We start from the raw sequence: 19,370 nt of genomic DNA on the forward strand, positions 1-19,370 counted from the left end.
ATTGCTGAGAGGTGACCTGTAATAAAATACAATACAATACATTATTTTTCATTCTGCTTTCATGATCTAGCTGAGGCGGGCATTCCCATGCTCAGCTTTATAAATTCATTTTGGTACATAGAACAGACGATCGTCTGATGGTAGACTGATAATTCTCTGCTGAAATTATCATCCTTTGAGTAGGATGATCATCTGCTGCAATGATGTACATGTCAAATGTCTTTATATTTCTTGAATATTTATCGCAGCCCGAATGGATGAAACTAGATCCGGGGTCTTCAAACTCGTTTGATCTTCACTCTAAGTACAAGTCGATCCATGTGAGAATTGCGCTGAAGTCGAACATGGAAAGACATCGCTTGATTACCGGTCAATGATGTAAACCATTAACAAGCGCGAGAGGAATCACCGATAATGATAATGACCCTCAAGGTACTGCAATACAATTCACGTGGTGTGAATATATGACTTGGCGTCGAACACCACGCAAAATCTTCTGGTCGAAGGTCATTGATGTATACCTGTCGCCGGAAGTGAGAAACTTGCCATTGAGGCATGCAAGCTTCAAAGTACTGAGGGGGGGTGTTCCTAGATCAACTTCTTGGATAATGAGCTGAAGTCGACAAGAAGCGATCCGTCAAAGGAGGGCCTTAATGAATCCCACATCAGTGACACGGAACGGAGCTAATGATTTTAGTGGAGGTGAAAACAGTTTGTGACATATGATTCAGGGTGGCGATCATGGGTGGATGAAGGATAATGTATGGCAGTGGATGGGACACGGTTGACTCTTTCTGAACAGCATCTCTTGAACATATAACGACACTGATGCGATGGATCGGTAGCATTACCCCAAATGTGGATGGTTTGGCAAGACCATGGTGATGAGACCGGTGAATGAAACAACCCAATCCGATGTGATACGGAGGAAAAGTGTCTTATTCAAGAGCGACTTGCTACCATTACAGCTTTGAGGTTCTCCCAATTTTTCCCCAGTCATTTCTGACCAATACCTCTTTATTTTTGTCAAGCTTGAGGAGGATAACATATGCTTGTTCTATAACCTGCCCTTCGGGCAAGCCCATCGCTATGTTTTAACAAGCCTAGCGATAGGGAAACTCGTTCTCGTCTAAAGACAAGTTTGTCGCTATTTAATCATTTTAACGAGTCTAACGACAAGGAAAACTCGGTCCTTTTCATTTTTAGAGAGTCTGAAAAGGTACAGAAAGTTAACTCCAAAATTCCTTTTTCGTCATCTAATCCCTTAAGTCCGAAAAAGTATAAAACAATACGAAAGGGATGAGTTTTCGATAACTTTAACGAGCCGAATAAAACAAGCGCTCGACCTTTTTGTGCAATAATCCCTCAGGTCCAAAAAGATTAAAATATAGAGGAGGGATAGCTCTTCCGGTCACTTTAACGAGCTGGAAGGCCAAAACTCGGCAAACTTTTCATATTTTACGAGTCAGTTGAAAAGAGCTCAAAGAAGACTCGTCTTTTGAGGAACGAGTGATAAACAGGGATAGCAGCAGATTCCAGGTACAGGTTGGAATTTTCCAATCACGACAGTGTCACAAGGATGGCTAGGTGAAATCACTCTTTGCAGTTGTTCCTCAAAATGGGTAAACAACCATATGGAGGTGAACGATCGGCCAAATGAAAGTGAAGGTGGTAGGTGCACATACGACCAAGGCTTTTATGGCTGATAAATTTACGATCACAACGATTATTTACCGGGATAGGTTCATTTTTTAGATAAAAATGAGCTTAAACTCTGGAGGAAACATTGCTCACTGCTTTTATTTATTTTTTAACGAGCATGAAGACCGCGTTAAAACTGCTCGGATCTTGCATTTATTTTTTAACGAGCCTGAACTTTATGCTAAAACTGCTCGATATACCAGTCATAAGATAAGAAATGTCCCCTGTGAGATCTCTATTTTTTAAGGAGTTTCATCTTCACTAAGCTTTACTCCATATCCTTTCTTTATGCAAGTTCGGAAACGGCTAACCCAAAAAATAGATAAATAACCGCTCTTAGCTTGCACTCCAAAAGGTCTGCATGCCCCCAGGTATAAAATACAATTTCAAGGCTGCCCCTACTTATCCGTTAAAACATTTGTTTTAAAGGGTGAGGCTTACCTCTTTCTGGTTACCCAAAGATTGTCTCGTTAATCTTTCAAACAAAACATTTCCTCGGCACTGTCTACTGAAATAGACAAGGGTGAATGACTCTTGTCAAACACGTAACCTTGACAAAAGAATCCTATTCTAGAACAACCCCTCTTCCATCCACGGACGGGGTACGAACTAGTCATATTCTCTCGCGGAAATTCTATCTTATACCCAAAGTTTCCTCTGCCCTAAGCAGACCAGGATGCATGCCCCCTGGGTTCCAGTCCCATCTTTCCGAATCACTCGCACTCATCGGGAAGGAGGACTGGGGGTGGAGACATTTCTTGATTGAATAGACCATTCAGGGTTGGTATGTGACTATTTGCGATGCGTGATCCCGGAAATGAAAGTTGGTCTAAGAGCTTGACCATTCTTCCTTCGTGTGGAAAACACATTACTCTAAAGAGTGAGGAGACTACAGCTCCCATGCAATATATATAGTCTCGTCCAAGGAGTAGGTTATAATCCAAGGGTCCTTGAACGACCATCATGTTCATTTGAACGGTCTTCCCTTTCAATGTAACAGGCACATTGGGGAGGATCCCTAATGGTCGACTGGTTCCTTTATCGAAACCCGAGAGATTTCTTATCTCAGGAAAAAGCGCCGGGGAACCCAGTGCTTTCCAAGCAATAGAGGAAAGGATACTCACAGATGCCCCTTCATCAATGATAGTTCCAGCCATTACCATTCTGTATATTTGGACCATGATTCTGAATGGTATACTGGCTGGCAACCGGGGTCTGCCTAGTTGGTTCCAATCAAAGGACACAACCAGGTTGCTTGGTGGTGGGACCGAATACACGGCCGGATATGACCCTGACGATGTTCCTTCCTGCGATAAAGGAATGGGCGCATTGCCCTAACGCTCGTCAGAGTCTGTGTTAATGAAAAGAATCTGGATGGTGTCATCCTTATTCTCTTCAGTGAGGGTGTCATTTGAAGGTGAATCTTCAGTGACGGTGTCATTAGAAGATGAATCTTCTGAAGGGAGAACCGGGTCAACTGCCGTATCGACCTTTGGACTTTCGTCCGGTCTGGATTCAGTAGGTTCATTTTCAATGACTGACGCTTCAGCTAACCACTTGAGCGGGCCAGCCGTATTCTCAACCAACGAAGGACCTGGCACGCGTTTTTTGTATCCAGGAGGAAGTCTCAACGGTGAAACCGGACGATCTTCCAAAACTCTCTTCGCTTCGTCTAAGAAGGGACAACGGTGGATGGCGTGATCGCCTTCACACAATCTGCAGGGGGATCTTGCTCCCCCTCTTTTTCTTGAACCTTCACTTTCGCTGGTTGACGGTAAGCATTCAACATGGCTATCAGAGGTTGATGCTCCCGAATTGTGCAAACGAGGGGACCAGTCCCTTAGTATCCAGGGAATACAGGGACAATCTCTATGGAAGTGGTCTCCTCTACATATGACACATGGAAATTTAGGCCCGGTCTGTGCTGTGTGTGGATTTTTGTCAGATGTCTTTTGCTTGCCCCCAGTCGCCTTAGGCTCCTTCTTCTTCTTCTCTCTCTTCTTCTTCTCCTTCTTCTCCATGGGAGCTTGGCTTTTTCCGGCTCTACCTTGCGAAGATGAAGGATTGGAGGAAGAGTTATAGGAAGTGGAAGGCTGGTGGGCAGCTCTAGACTGATCTAACTGTTGACTCGACTGTTTAGGAACCATGGTGTTCTGAACTACATTGGTTGAGAATAGCCAAATTGGCAGGCCAATTGTCAGTCCTGGAAGCGACAATGTAGCCATGTGGGGTGCACCAACTTCTCCCCAAGAGGAGAAAGGACTAGGATTTCCATCATGGGGAATTCCTTGGTTGGTGCGTTCCATGTTCTCAACCTACAGATCAATGCAGGAATAGGAGGTGATTATGTTCCGTTTAAAATAAATTTTATAACGACGCTTTAGACACAACTTGCTTTTTCACTTTTTAAGAGTCGAGAAAAAGCTAAAGATGACTCTAGTCTCCTTCGATGTTTTAACGAGCCCGAAGTGACAAATGCTCGGATGGACTTTTTCAGTTATAGAGTTTGAAAAAGGCCAAAAGAAACTACTCTGGAGTTCTAGGCAGACGGTGTGCCAAACTTTTCGCAAAACCACAGAATATGTTTTACGGTACGAGTGGTCGATCTTAGTGAATGCTGTGTTCACTGCATTGCGATCAGTAGGGCGGCCGACACGGTTTCCTATGGATAAAGGATTTGTTCCTATAGGGGTCTCCCAATATATACGCGACGGTACGTGGGAGCACAAGTCCGTATTGATACTTATCGCTTCACCGTGGAGGAATCACCCAACCACTCAACGCTAAGATATCACGTTTAACGACGCCGGAACACGTCTCTAGCTTAGACCTCTATGTGTTTGCGTTATGTTTCAATGCGTTGTTATGTAAATTCAATTCATTTTAATGTTGATCTTGTTTAGCAGTTTTCCTTTATGGATCACCACGAGATGTATAATACAACTTCCTAAATGCAGTCTAAGATGATAAGCAAGCTTTTCAATCTTTCAACTTTGAAAATCTTAACTACTGAGGGAAAAGAAAGACATCATCTTTTCACACAGATCATAGAGCACACACTAATGCACTTTTTCCTAAATCAACATGCAAGCTGTCAAAATGCTCATGCACAATGCAGGTATTTCTTTTCTCTTTCTTAATGTTGATGTATTACAAAAAGAAAGTTGTTGTATAACTTTGAATTCAATTTCAAGTGAAAGCAAACAAGCTTTTGTCCAAAATCAAAAGACACCTTAAGATTTACTTGTTTCAACACTAGAAATACATAAATTCAAACCATATGACGAAAGCAAAAGCTCAACCAGCTATGAACAGCAAACAAACTAACTCTTAAGATCAAAACGACACTTATCACAGGTCTAGATCTAAGAGGTCACAGCAAGACTAGTTCACTTTCGTTATGGGAAACTGTAAATGATGTAAGAAATACACAGAACAAAAACAGTTTCTTTATACAACCGAGGCGGAATAGTGGCAAAGAAAAGTGGTTTCAGATAGGTACATTGACTGATAACAGGCTGCAAAAACAGGGATGAAAACAGGGCAACAAACAGCAGGGAACCCCAGTTGCACAAGGCAAAACTGGTTCAGCGCAGGTAGTACACTGTCAGTTTGACATTCAGCGCAGGTAGCCCGTTCGGGACCTGCGATGAAATGCAGACTGCCTTCACAATGCCTGCAATGAAGAGAGAAACTCTCGTTTTTCTCAGTTTCCGGGTTACAGATTGCTCAAAAATCAACAGTTTTTGGCCAAATCAAAAGCTATCAATCAAGTACACACTAAAGGATGAAAATGAGGATGAAAAGCTATCACTAATAGCTGTTCAGAGTCCTTGTGGATCAGCTCTTCAAATCATAAACACGCCCAGAAACTGAGCTAGAGTAGCTGCCCTCTACTTTGCATTTGAAAGATCCAAATGCAGTTCGATTCGGTACTCCCTGTGTTTAGGAAATGAATAGAAAAAACACAAACAATCAACAAGATACGATCCCCAGTGGAGTCGCCAATTTGTTGTTGGGAAAAGTATCCAATGCGGAATGACCCTATCCCACTCTAAGGGTGATAGTACCTCAGCAACAATCAAAGCAAATCTATTTGAGATTACTTCTTTATGAGATGTAAAAGAGGGGAGAAAGAGATCCACTAACCGATGTCTTTCGCTAATGGTTGATCCAATCTTCTCTCCTTGCTGCTTGCTCCCAGCTCCTTGCTCTTTCACTGGCCCAGCTACACCAAGATCCTGCAAAAAGGCAAGAGAGGGAAACTACAAGAAGCATACATTCATAATTGATTCAAGGATTAGAATAAATCAAATACACAAGTATAACAATACACCATTGAAACACATGCATATAGAAGAACCTCAAATGCTTTATTAATGGAAGAAGTAAAGTTCAGGAAGTGATACAACCATAAGAGGCCCAATCCAGCATCACCTTCCCAGCAGAAAGAAATCTCCTCTTCACCTCCTTCAAAGCAAATCACCCAATAGTTCTATACTCAAACCAACAACACTTCTTTACATTCACAAGATTCCAGCCTCCTTAGACCTCATGAGAGAGCTCTATATATAGGAGTTTTGGAGAAAGGATGAGTCAGCTTGAGGCTGGCATGAAGCTGACTAGTGTCCTCTCCCACTTCAGTTATTCTTCAGTTCTTGAGTCCACTTGGAGGTTCTTGCTTCCACTTGGAGATCTAGACCCTCTTACTCATCACCAGTCGAATTCCTTGATCCAAGTGTCATTTTGGAAGCTTCCTGGGCATTGACACCTTGAGGAATGACTGTGCCACATGTCCAAACTCGCCCAGCGCAGGTAGCCTTTTTTGCAGTTGACATTCAGCGCAGGTAGACAGTGGAGCACTTGACATTCAGCGCAGATGCTCAGTGGAGCAGTTGACATGATCCAGAATTGCCTTGTTTTTGAGTGTTTTCAGGTGGAGAACTGATATTCAGTGCTGTGGTTTGCTGACCTTGTTCCTCTAGGGGTAGGAACAACATGTTTAGGGATTTTGGATCCCTTAGATTATGGACATTTCATGCTTCATGCTGTAAGGCACAAAAATGTCTATAACAACGTGGGAGAAGGGTGTTAGAACATCACCCTTGTCAAGTCATAATAAGTTAGCAATATATCTCAATAAACCAAGTTTCCTATTATAAAAATGCATTGAATGATCTTTTACTCTACATGTAACAATAGTAAAATATAATTACCATATATCGTACAATAGTATTATTTATAAACCATTGTTTTATTCACTGAAAAAGAGATTATTTTAAAAAATATCCCTCAATTCCCTGTAAAGTCATGATTTTATCATTGCTACCACTAATGTTAACAAAAAATATAATATCATGATTATGTGTAATTATTGAAATTTTAAATTAGAAAAACTAAAGGATTATTTCCTTTCATCCAAACAAATGTGAAAGATTCCAGATATCTCTACCACATGATCCATTCCCTGCTATTTATCACCTTCATGTCATAATCACTAATAAATTCTAAATCTTATATGTCCTTCTATGAAAAATCTCTCTTGCAAATGCATAAATAAAATTAAAACTGTAACCACAAGTTATCAATTAAATAACTATAACTATTATTGGATTTAATAAATGAAATACCATAACTATTATTCTAAAATCATAATATTATCAAATTTAACAAAATGACAAACCATCGGTATCGATCTACTTGTTCTTTCTAAGAATAAAAGAAATGTGTGTATAAAAATGAGCTATGCTTATTCTTGTTATTACAAATACAACAATGCAGGCTAATAATATAAAACACTACTATTCTTATTTTATTTATTTCAAATGAATTATAGAAATGCATGTGCAAATGTATTTTATCCATATTTCAAATGCATGAAATAAAACCGTGTAGTTATAAAACCATGGTTATTTTATTCTTATAAATGAAAAACCATATGTATTAATAAAAGTACAACTATGATATTTGTATGTATTCAAAAATTAGATGCATTAACCAATGTGGAGCCATGTCTATCATTGGTTACAAATGCACTGGAAAATGCGTTAGTATAAGTGAAATTTTACTTGTAATTGTAAAAATAAAAATAATTATAAAATCATTGTTGTATTTTCCTAATGTAAATGTATTTAAAAATTCATATATATATATATATATATATAACCATTTGCAAGGCACATGTGAATGGATTTCAATAAAGAGTATGCATGACCATATAGTAATCACCATGAAAAGGTTAGAGTATGTGTACTATTGGGCCCTGAAGTCATACTATTTTGTACTATAGTGCATAGCCTCAAAACATCTAAATTTGATTTAATTTTTTGTTAATGATTTTGGTTTTATACTAGAAAATCTATGTGTAAAATCACACATGCTTGTTCAATATTGTTGAATCTATTTCTGCATTCTTTTGGTTTCAGTATTCATGAACTTAGCTTCTTGGCATTAGGTTTCAACAAGAAAAATAAAATGTAATAGATTGCAACAAATTAAATCACACATTGTTTTTTGTTTCTTCTGAATGTTGTTTCTGTTGAATGAGTCTGAGAAATTTACTTTTAATTATGTTAGTGCTTTTTTGTGTATTTTCAAATATACATTTTCATGCACTTAGTTCCTTCATAATGTCTTTCAATGAAAATAAAAGAAACATAAATAACCACTTTTATCCATTTAAATAAGGTTTTCAATATATACTTTAAAATTTCAATTTCTTCCGAGCATCTAGGTAAGGGAAAATGTCAATAGTTCATAAGGGTTTTGCCAGGTATTTTTTTGACTTGTTTTCAGTTAGAGCATTGATGTTCCTTGGGTTTGACATAAAAAAAATAAAGGGTTTAATGAGGAGAGAAAAATGAAAAACAAATTTCAACAAACTAAAATGAGGAAGCAAGCATTCATTTTACCCTACCGATATCAGATGGACAGTTGAGCAATTAAAAATTTGGCTATGAGAAGCATAGTAATTTGAGTTTATACATTTTATTTCAAACCATGTAAAATTTTACCAAAAAAATAAATATGATCTTCACGATCTTTGTAAATTATACAAAAAATAAAGAAAACAGCCATACTATTTCAAAATTATCTTTAATTAACAATCACATTTCAATCCCATACAAACATCAAGATTTCAACATGAGTTACCATGAAAAATATTTGTAATTTATTAATAATGTGCAAAACATGAATTACAAGGTGGGTGTTCATAACTAAATGGAGAAGAAGCATTGATAACCAAGGACTTACTTCAAAATTCCTACTTAGAACAACTTCAAAAGTCACAACAAATTCTAGAAAAATATTTACAGATTTTTCCCCACACCAAAAATGTTTCCCCCTCAAATACATCAAAATAAGGCCTATATATAATATCTCAATACCAAAGACCCTAAAAATAAATCACTAGAAATATTCATTAACCATAAGGAATATTTTACAGAAGTGACAACTATTGTAACTAACTTCCTCTTGTGAGCTAAAGGGTGGGTCCCATCTAATTTGACTATTGTGGATTTATCTCTCTCTCTCTTCTTCTCATGCAATGGGTACCTTTCTCTCTCTTTCCATGGTGCTGATTGAAGGGTATGCATCACATGAGATGGGTTGTCAGTAGTGCTGGCATTGGCTACGTTGATGCTGATGGATGAAGTCATAGTTGTGCATATTATTTCTATGAAGGTGTGGAACTTTAGCTTGCTTCTGTTGGAGACACTTTTAGCACTAGTGCTTGTCCCCTTTGAGGGGCTAATTTATATAGGTCCATTAAGTCCTTCAGCTTCATGCCAAATGGGATTTGACATGACTGTGCATCCGAAATGGTCCCTTATAAAGTTGTGACTATCTCATAATCCACTTTACCTTTCTCTTTGAAGAGGCTCTTTAACATCAACATGTTTTCAAAATAATATTCATGCAAGTTTATAATATCTTTTCCATGTAGTGGATGGTCCTCCTCCATGAAGCCTTTCTAATCTTATTTGGTTTCAATGAGGCTCTTCAGTAGGAATTCCTTTGAATATAAGTCCCCATTTCCATCAAAGAATAGTGGGAATTTTGTCTTGCATAGCATGTCACATTTATCTTTAAAGCCTTTCACTTCCTTAGATAGTTCCCTTTCTTTCTTCTCCACCAGTATCATTAATTTTTGTTTTCTCTTCATCTGGTTGGCCCTTGTTACCCACTTGTATTTGTAAATATTTTACTTGATGACCTCCTCATTGGCCATATGATTAATGAAATATATAATAACTCTATCCTTAGTGGGTGAGTCACTAATAGGATTCTTAATCACAGTCATTTCCATGTGGGCCCTTCTAATAGTTTTATCTTTCTGTGGACGAACTCCATACGACCCTAGTTCTTGTCTATTATCCTCATTATCACTTCCCATATGATTCTTTTGGCATATTTAAAATAGGATTTGATTGGATGATTCCTCGTCAAAACTTCCAATTAAACTTAAATTTTCTCACCATTCTCATGCTTTTGGTACAACTCCATCTTATCACTCTCTAGTTATTCATCCTTTGTCTTAAGTTCTTTCTCTCAATTTTAGAGTAGAACCTGTAGCTTCTTAGCATCCTCCAATACCATTAGTGACTCTACATTCCTAGCTAGAACATCAAGGGTTTCGTGAAATTCAAAAGTCTCACCCACATTCTCCTTCATGCCTTGGATCTGTGCTTCTAGTAGCACAACTTGGTATTTTCACTCCTTATTCTTCATTAATGCACTGTGAAGATTTTGCTTCAGCTCCCAGCTTTCCTTCTTTGCCAAAACCAAGTAATCTATTTGCATAAGATGTGCATATGGAACCTTGAGTCACTTTTTCATGGAGGCTATTTTCCTATCCTTATATTCCAATATGAATTTGTATTTCTTAAAATCACATGGATATGTAACTAGCTGAGTGATTCTATCTTCCATGGTTTTTATCTTCACCTTCCTAGATCTACATATTATCCTTTCATATATGAACTAGTTACTAGCCTTGGTGCAAAAATATTTCAACTTACTGCTGTAGCATTTATTTTTTTCATTTTTCTATGCACCATATGTGTCACCTGCATAGTCAACTTCATGATATCCATGTATGGAATATGGTCTATGTTGTGGGGAAAAATGCCTATGCAGGACGATCCTATCCACCTAAGGTGTGACAGTGCCTTAGCAACAAACAGAGACAACTATTCTAGATTCTTCCTTTATGAAATGTGAAAGAAGAGAGATAAATGGACTTACCGGTGTCTTCCGTTTGTCCCTCGATCCGGTCTCTCTTCTCTTTGGGAGTTCACAGCTACTTGCCTTCTCACTCGCCCAGCTTCAACAGGTTCATGCAAGATCACAAGAGAATAGCTACTTGCCTTCTTGCTTGTCCAGCTCCACCAGGTTCCTGCAAGATCACAAGAGAACAACTACTTGCGACAAGAGAAGAAAATTACACAAAGACAGATATTCACATTCATAACTAGTTTAGGATTAGAAATAAACCAAATACACTAATGCAATCATACATCAAGAATACATCAGCATATAGGAGAAACCAAGATAGCTTTATTGATGAATAACAAGGTTCAGGAAGAGATACAACCCAGAGGGCTCCAATCCAGCATCTCCTTCCCAGCAAATGCAATTCCTATCTTCACCCCCTTCAAAGCATTAAGCACCCAATGATTCCAATCTCAAACCAACAACAATTCTTTGCAATAACAAAATTCCAGCCTCCAGATCTCATGGAGGAGAGATCCATATATAGATGTTTGGAGAGAGGATGAGTCAGCTTGAGATTTGACTAGTGTCCTCTCCCTCTGTCAGTTCTTGATTCCACTTGGAGGTTCTTGCTTCCACTTGGAGATTTGGAACCTCTTACTCATCACCAGTCAAATTCCCTGGGGCAAGTGTCATTTTGGAAGCTTCCTGGGTTTTGACACCTTGAGAAATGAGCTTGCCACATGTCCACTCTCGTTCAGCGCAGGTAGCCAGTGTTCCATTTGACATTCAACGCAGGTAGCCAGTGTTGGCTTTGACATTCAGCGCAAACAGCTAGTGTAGCCACTAAAATGATCCTGATTTGACTTGTTTTGAGGAGTTTTTGGTGGAGAACTTCTGTGAATTGCTGTGGTTTGTTAGCCTTGTTCCTCTAGGGGTAGGAACAACATGTTTAGGGACTTTGGATCCCTTAGATTATGGAAATTTCATGCTCAATGCTGTAAGGCACAAAAATGTCTATAACAGTTGCCCCCTAAAGTATGAGGCTGTTTATCGGGTGAAATGCTTTATCCGGGGGATCCGAAGTTCATCCAATGCTGGGAGGAGACCTGTAATAAGATACAATACAATACATTATTTTTCATACTGCTTTCATGATCTAGCTGAGGCGGGCATTCCCATGCTCAGCTTTATAAATTCATTTTTCTGTACATAGAACAGACAATTGTCTGATGGTAGACTGATAATTTTTGATGAAATTATCATCCTTTGAGTAGGATGATTATCTGCTGCAATGATGTACATGTCAATGTCTTTATCTTTCCTGAATATATATCGCAGCCCGGATGGATGAAACTAGATCCGGGGTCTTCAAACTCGTTCGATCTTTACTCTAAGTACAAGTCGATCCATGTGAGAAATGTTCTGAAGTCGAACATGGAAAGACATCGCTTGATTACCGGTCAATGATGTAAACCGTTAACAAGCGCGAGAGGAATCACCGATAATGATAATGAATCTCAAGGTACTGCAGTACAATTCACGTGGTGTGAATAAAGGACTTGGCGTCGAACACCACGCAAAATCTTTCGGTCGAAGGTCATTGATGTATACCTGTCGCCGGAAGTGAGAAACTTGCCATTGAGGCATGCAAGCTTCAAAGTACTGAAGGGGTTGTTCCTAGATCAACTTCTTGGATAATGAGCTGATGTCGACAAGAAGCGATCCGTCAAAGGAGGGCCTTAATGAATCCCACATCAGTGACACGGAATGGAGCTAATGATTTTAATGGAGGTGAAAACGATCTGTGACATATGATTCAGGGTGGTGGTCATGAAAGGATGAAGGACAATGTATGGCAGTGGATGGGACACGGTTGACTTTTCTGAACGACTTCTCTTGAACATATGGCGACACTGATGCGATGGATTGGTAGCATTACCCCAAAATTTGGATGGTATGGCCAGACCATGGATGTGACCGGTGAATGAAACAACCCAACCCGATTGTGGTACGGAGGAAAAGTGTCATGTTCAAGAGCGACTTGCTACCATCAAAGTTTTCTTTAGTTTCTCCCAATTTTTCCCCAGTCATTGCTGACCAGTACCTCTTTATTTTTGTCAAGCTTGAGGAGGATAACATATGCTTGTTCTATAACCTGCCCTTCGGGCAAGCCCATCGCTATGTTTTAACGAGCCTAGCGATAGTGTAACTCGTTCTCGTCTAAAGACAAGTTTGTCGCTATTTAATGATTTTAACGAGTCTAACGACAAGGATAACTCGGTCCTTTTCATTTTTAGAGAGTCTGAAAAGGTACATAAAGTTAACTCCAAAAATCCTTTTTCGTCATCTAATCCCTTAAGTCTGAAAAAGTATAAAACAATACAGAAGGGATGAGTTTTCGATACTTTTAACGAGCCGAATAAAACAAGCGCTCGATCTTTTTGTGCAATAATCCCTCAGGTCCAAAAAGATTAAAATCTAGAGGAGGGATAGCACTTCCTGTCCCTTTAATGAGCTGGAAGGCCAAGGACTCGACAATCTTTTCATATTTTACGAGTCAGATGAAAAGAGCTTAAAGAAGACTCGTCTTTTGAGGAACGAGTGATAAACAGGGTTAGCAGCTGATTCCAGGTACAGGTTGGAATTTTCCAATCACGGCAGTGTCACAAGGATGGCTAGGTGAAATCACTCTTCGCAGCTGTTCCTCAAAATGGGTAAACAAACATATGGAGGTGAACGATCGGCCAAATGAAAAGTGGAGGTGACGGTGCAAGCACGACCAAGGCTTTAATGGCTGATGATATTACATTCACAGTGGTTATTTACCAGGATAGTTCATTTTTTAACGAGCTTAAACGCGGGTGGAAACATTTGCTCGATCTTATGTTTATTTTTTAACGAGCATGAACTATGTGCTAAAACTGCTCAGATCTTGCATTTATCTTTTAACGAGCATGAACTGTGTGCTAAAACTGCTCGAATACCCAGTCTTATGATAAGAATGTCTCATGTAAGATTCCATTTTTTATGGAGCTTGCGCCTTACCAAAGCTATGCCCCGCATCCTTTCTTTATGCAAGTTAGGAAACGGCTAACCCCAAAAATAGATAAATAAGCACTCTTTGCTTGCACTCCAAAAGGTTTGCATGACCCTAGGTATAAAGTACGATTTCAAGGTTACCTCTACTTCTTTTCCTTCAAAACAATTGTTTTAAAGAGAGAGGCTTACCTCTTTCAGGTTACCCAAAGATTGTCTCGTTAATCTTTCAAACAAAACATTTCCTCGGCAATGTCTACCGAGATAGACAAAGGTGAATGACCTTAGTGCCAAACATGTAACTTTGACAAAATAATCTTATTCTAGAATAACCCCTCTCCAGCAAGGGCGGGGTACAAACTAGTCATATTCTCCCGCGGAAACCTACTCTATACACAAAGTTTTCCTGCCGAAGCAGACCAGGACGCATGCCCCCTGGGTTCCAGTCATATCCTCCCGGATTACTCGCGCTCATCAGGAGGACAGACCATGGGTTGAGACATTTCTTGCGTGAAGAGACCATTTAGGGATGGTATATGACTATTTGCGATGCGTGATCCGGGAAATGAAAGCTGGTCTACGAGCTTGACCACTCTTCCTTCGTGCGGAAAACACATTACTCTAAAGAGTGAGGAGACGATGGCTCCCATGCAATATATATAGTCTCGTCCAAGGAGTAGGTTATAATCCAAGGGTCCTTGAACGACCATCACGTTCATTTGAACGGTCTTCCCTTTCAATGTAATAGGTACATTGGGGAGGATCCCTAAAGGTCGACTGGTTCCTTTATCAAAGCCTGATAGATTTCTCATTTCAGGCAAAAGTGCTGGCGAACCAAGCGCTTTCCAAGCAATAGAGGAAAGGATACTCACTGATGCCCCCTCATCAATGATAGTGCCAGCCATTACCATTCTGTATATTTGAACGATAATTCTGAATGGTATACTTGCTGGCAACCGGGGTCTGCCTAGTTGGTTCCAGTCGAACGAGACAACTAGGTTGCTTGGTGGTGGGACCGAATAGACGGCTGGATATGACTCTGACGAAGTTCCTTCCTGCGATAAAGGAATGGGCAAATTGCCCCCTTGTTCGTCGGAGTCTGTGTTGATGAAGAGAATTTGGACGGTGTCATCTTTATTCTCCTCTGTGATGGTATCATTCGAAGATAGAGCCTCTGAAGGCAAAACCGGGTCAACTGCCATCTCAACCTTTTGACTTTCGTCAGGCATGGATCCAGACGGTTCATCTTCAATGATAGGTGCTTCGGTTGACCACCTGGGCGGGCCAGCTGGGTTCTCAACTAGTGAAGGACTTGGTAGGAGTTTTTGATATCCAGGAGGAAGTTGCACTTGTAAAATCGGGCGATCTTCCAGAACTCTTTTAGCCTTGTCTAAGAAGGGACAACGGTGGATGGCGTGGTCGCCTTTACACAGTTTGCAGGGAAATCTAGCTTTCCCTCTCTGTCCTGTGGCTTCACTTTCACTAGTTGACGGTGAGAAGTCAACATGGCTATCAGAGGTTGATGCTACCGAATTGTGCAAACGGGGAGACCAGTCCCTTAGTATCCGAGGGATGCAGGGACAATCTCTGTGGAAGTGGTCTCCCTTGCATATGACACATGGCAATATAGGCCTTGTCAGTGCTGTGTGTGGATTTTTGTCAGACGACACTTGTTTGCCCCCAGTCGCTTTTGGCTCCTTCTTCTTCTTCTCTTTCTTCTTCTTTTCCTTCTTCTCCTTAGGAACTTGGTTTTTTGTTTTACCAGTTCTGCCAAGCGAAGAGGAAGGAGGAGAGGAAGAGTTAGATGAAGTAGAAGGCTGGTTGGCAACTCTGGTCTGGTCTAACTATTGACTCGACTGTTCAGGCATGGTGGTGTTCTGAACGACATTGGCTGAAAAGAGCCAGACTCGCAGGCCAATTGTCAGTCCTGGAAGCGACAATGTGGCCATATGAGGCACACCAACATCTCCCCAAGAGGAGAAGGGACTAGGATTTCCACCAAGGGGAATTCCTTGGTTGGTGTGCTCCATTTTTTCAACCTAAAGATCAACGTAGGAATAAAGGGTGATTGTTCCGTTTAAAATAAATTTTAACGACGCTTTAGACACAACTCGATTTTTCATTTTTAAAGAGTCAAGAAAAAGCTAAAGATGACTCTAGTCTCCTTCGATGTTTTAACGAGCCCGAAGTGACAAATGCTCGGATGGACTTTTTCCGTTATAGAGTCTGAAAAAGGCCAAAAGGAACTGCTCTGGAGTTCTAGGTAGAGGGTGTGCCAAACTTTTCGCAAAACCGCAGAATACGTTTTAGGGTACGGGCGGTCGATCTTCCTAAATGCTGTGTTCAGTGCATTGTGATCAGTAGGGTGGCGGACACGGCTTCCTAAGGATAAAGGTTTTATGCCTATAGGGGTCTCCCAATATATAAGCGACAGTACGTGGGAGCACAATCCGTACTGGCGCTATCGTCCCTCAGGAGGAATCACCCACCATCCACGAGATCGACAGTCACCAGGCTTTACGACGCCGGAACACGTCTCTAGCCTAGACCTCTATGTTGTGTTTATGTTGCAAAGCGTTGTTAAGTTCATTCAATTTATTTTAGGTTGATCTTTTTAGAAGTTTGCCTTTCAAGGTTCACCACGAGATGTATGATACAATTCCTAAATGCAGTCTAAAGATGATAAGCAAGCTTTATATCTTTTCAACTTTGAAAATCCTAGCTACTAAGGGAAAAGAAAGACACCATCTTTTCTCAAAGAGCAATCAGCACACTCTAAATGCACTTTTCCTAAATCAAACATGCAAACTACCAAGATGCAAATGCATAATGCAGGTGTTTGTTTTCTGCTTTCTTAGTATTGATGCCTACAAAGAAAGATTTTTGTACAACTTTGAATTTGCTTTTAAATGACAAATACAAACAAGTTTACTTTTTCGAAATCAGAGAGGGTAGAAGAGATTACAACACTTAACGATTTTCGAAATGAATACTTGTTTTGACATTTAGAAAAGACAAACTCAAACCAATAAGCAAGAGTAAATGTATAATCAATCTGCAAACAGCCAATGAACTCTCTTCTAAGATCACAATCAACAGATTCGAATCAAGGGCTACAGGATGATTATTTCACTCATGCAAAGGAAGACTGCAAATGATGCCACAAACACATAAAAGCACTCACAGTCTTTTTGTACAAAAGGAGGCGGAATCTAAGCAAAGAAAAGGAGTTATCAGACTGGTACCTATGCTAGTTACAGGCTGCAAAAATCAGAGATCAAAACAAGGCAAAACAGAGCAGAGAACCCCAGCTGCACAAGGGAAAACTGGTTCAGCGCAACCTCAACACAGGGGTTTTGACATTCAGCGCAGGTAGCCTTCACGGGACCTGCATTGAAATGCAGAATCCCTTCACTGGGTCTGCGCTGAAGGAGAAACTCTCGTTTCCCACAGGTTCTGGGTCGCAGATTGCTATTTAATTCACTGTTTTAGGCCAAATAAAAGCAACAAGCAAGGTATAATCAAAGGGATGCTTTGAGGGGTACTAAGATCTATCACAAGGATCATCAAATCATTTGTGAGTCCATTGTTCAGATCATAGACAAGTCCAGTGATTGGATCAAGGCAACAACTGTCTACTTTGCATTCGGGAATAGCAGATGCAGTTCGATTGTTGCTGTCAAGTCTATGAAGCAAACAATGATAGAAACACAAATAAAATGACTAAACAGATTTCCCCAGTGGAGTCACCAATTTGTTGTGGGGAAAAATGCCTATGCAGGACGATCCTATCCACCTAAGGTGTGACAGTGCCTTAGCAACAAACAGAGACAGCTATTCTGGATTCTTCCTTTATGAAATGTGAAAGAAGAGAGATAAATGGACTTACCGGTGTCTTCCGTTTGTCCCTCGATCCGGTCTCTCTTCTCTTTGGGAGTTCACAACTACTTGCCTTCTCACTCGCCCAGCTTCAACAGGTTCATGCAAGATCACAAGAGAACAGCTACTTGCCTTCTTGCTTGTCCAGCTCCACCAGGTTCCTGCAAGATCACAAGAGAACAGCTACTTGCGACAAGAGAAGAACACTACACAAAGACAGATATTCACATTCATAACTAGTTTAGGATTAGAAATAAACCAAATACACTAATGCAATCATACATCAAGAATACATCAGCATATAGTAGAAACCAAGATAGCTTTATTGATGAATAACAAGGTTCAGGAAGAGATACAACCCAGAGGGCTCCAATCCAGCATCTCCTTCCCAGCAAATGGAATTCCTATCTTCACCCCCTTCAAAGCATTAAGCACCCAATGATTCCAATCTCAAACCAACAGCAATTCTTTGCAATAACAAAATTCCAGCCTCTAGATCTCATGGAGGAGAGATCCATATATAGATGTTTGGAGAGAGGATGAGTCAGCTTGAGATTTGACTAGTGTCCTCTCCCTCTGTCAGTTCTTGATTCCACTTGGAGGTTCTTGCTTCCACTTGGAGATTTGGAACCTCTTACTCATCACCAGTCGAATTCCCTGGGGCAAGTGTCATTTGGAAGCTTCCTGGGTTTTGACACCTTGAGAAATGAGCTTGCCACATGTCCACTCTCGTTCAGCGCAGGTAGCCAGTGTTCCATTTGACATTCAATGTAGGTAGCCAGTGTTGGCTTTGACATTCAGCGCAAACAGCTAGTGTAGCCACTGAAATGATCCTGATTTGACTTGTTTTGAGCAGTCTTTGGTGGAGAATTTCTGTGAATTGCTGTGGTTTGTTAGCCTTGTTCCTCTAGGGGTAGGAACAACATGTTTAGGGACTTTGGATCCCTTAGATTATGGACATTTCATGCTCAATGTTGTAAGGCACAAAAATGTCTATAACAGTCTAGTTGCAAGAATAGTTCATCAAGTTCATAATATGACATGGATGTGGTTGTCTTCACCTTGGATTGTAATTCCACTAACTTGAAAATGATCCTTTCATATTCTAATGCACTCTTAACCTAGATAAGGGGAAGTGGTTAGTTTTCCCCTATCCAAGTCGTATTTTATTGGTTTAGTTGCTTTCTTAGCCAATTCATGGAACTATTCCACCACTATCACCTCTCCGGGATTTGCAACATTGTCTGACTGAGTTGCCTCTGATGTTGAAATGGAACGAAGTATGTGTTCCATAGTAAAATAATTCTTTGATGGGGTTGCTAGTTGCTTGTTATAAAACACTAGTGCCCATGAATTTGTCTCATGATCATTTTCCTCATCGTCATCGCTTCCTACCACTTCTTCTCTCCTTGCTTTCCTGGAGCTAAGGTCCTCCCCTTGGTTAACATACATAGCTTCTAAAGTAACCATCTTCTTCCCTTAGAGATAGGAATTTATTTATTCAATTGGATTTATGATATCTTTTACTTAGTCCC

Source organism: Pinus tabuliformis, chromosome X (genome assembly GCF_031772625.1).
Source record: "Pinus tabuliformis cultivar Carrire ecotype Pingquan chromosome X, CPIR1, whole genome shotgun sequence".
Lineage (NCBI taxonomy): Eukaryota > Viridiplantae > Streptophyta > Pinopsida > Pinales > Pinaceae > Pinus > Pinus tabuliformis.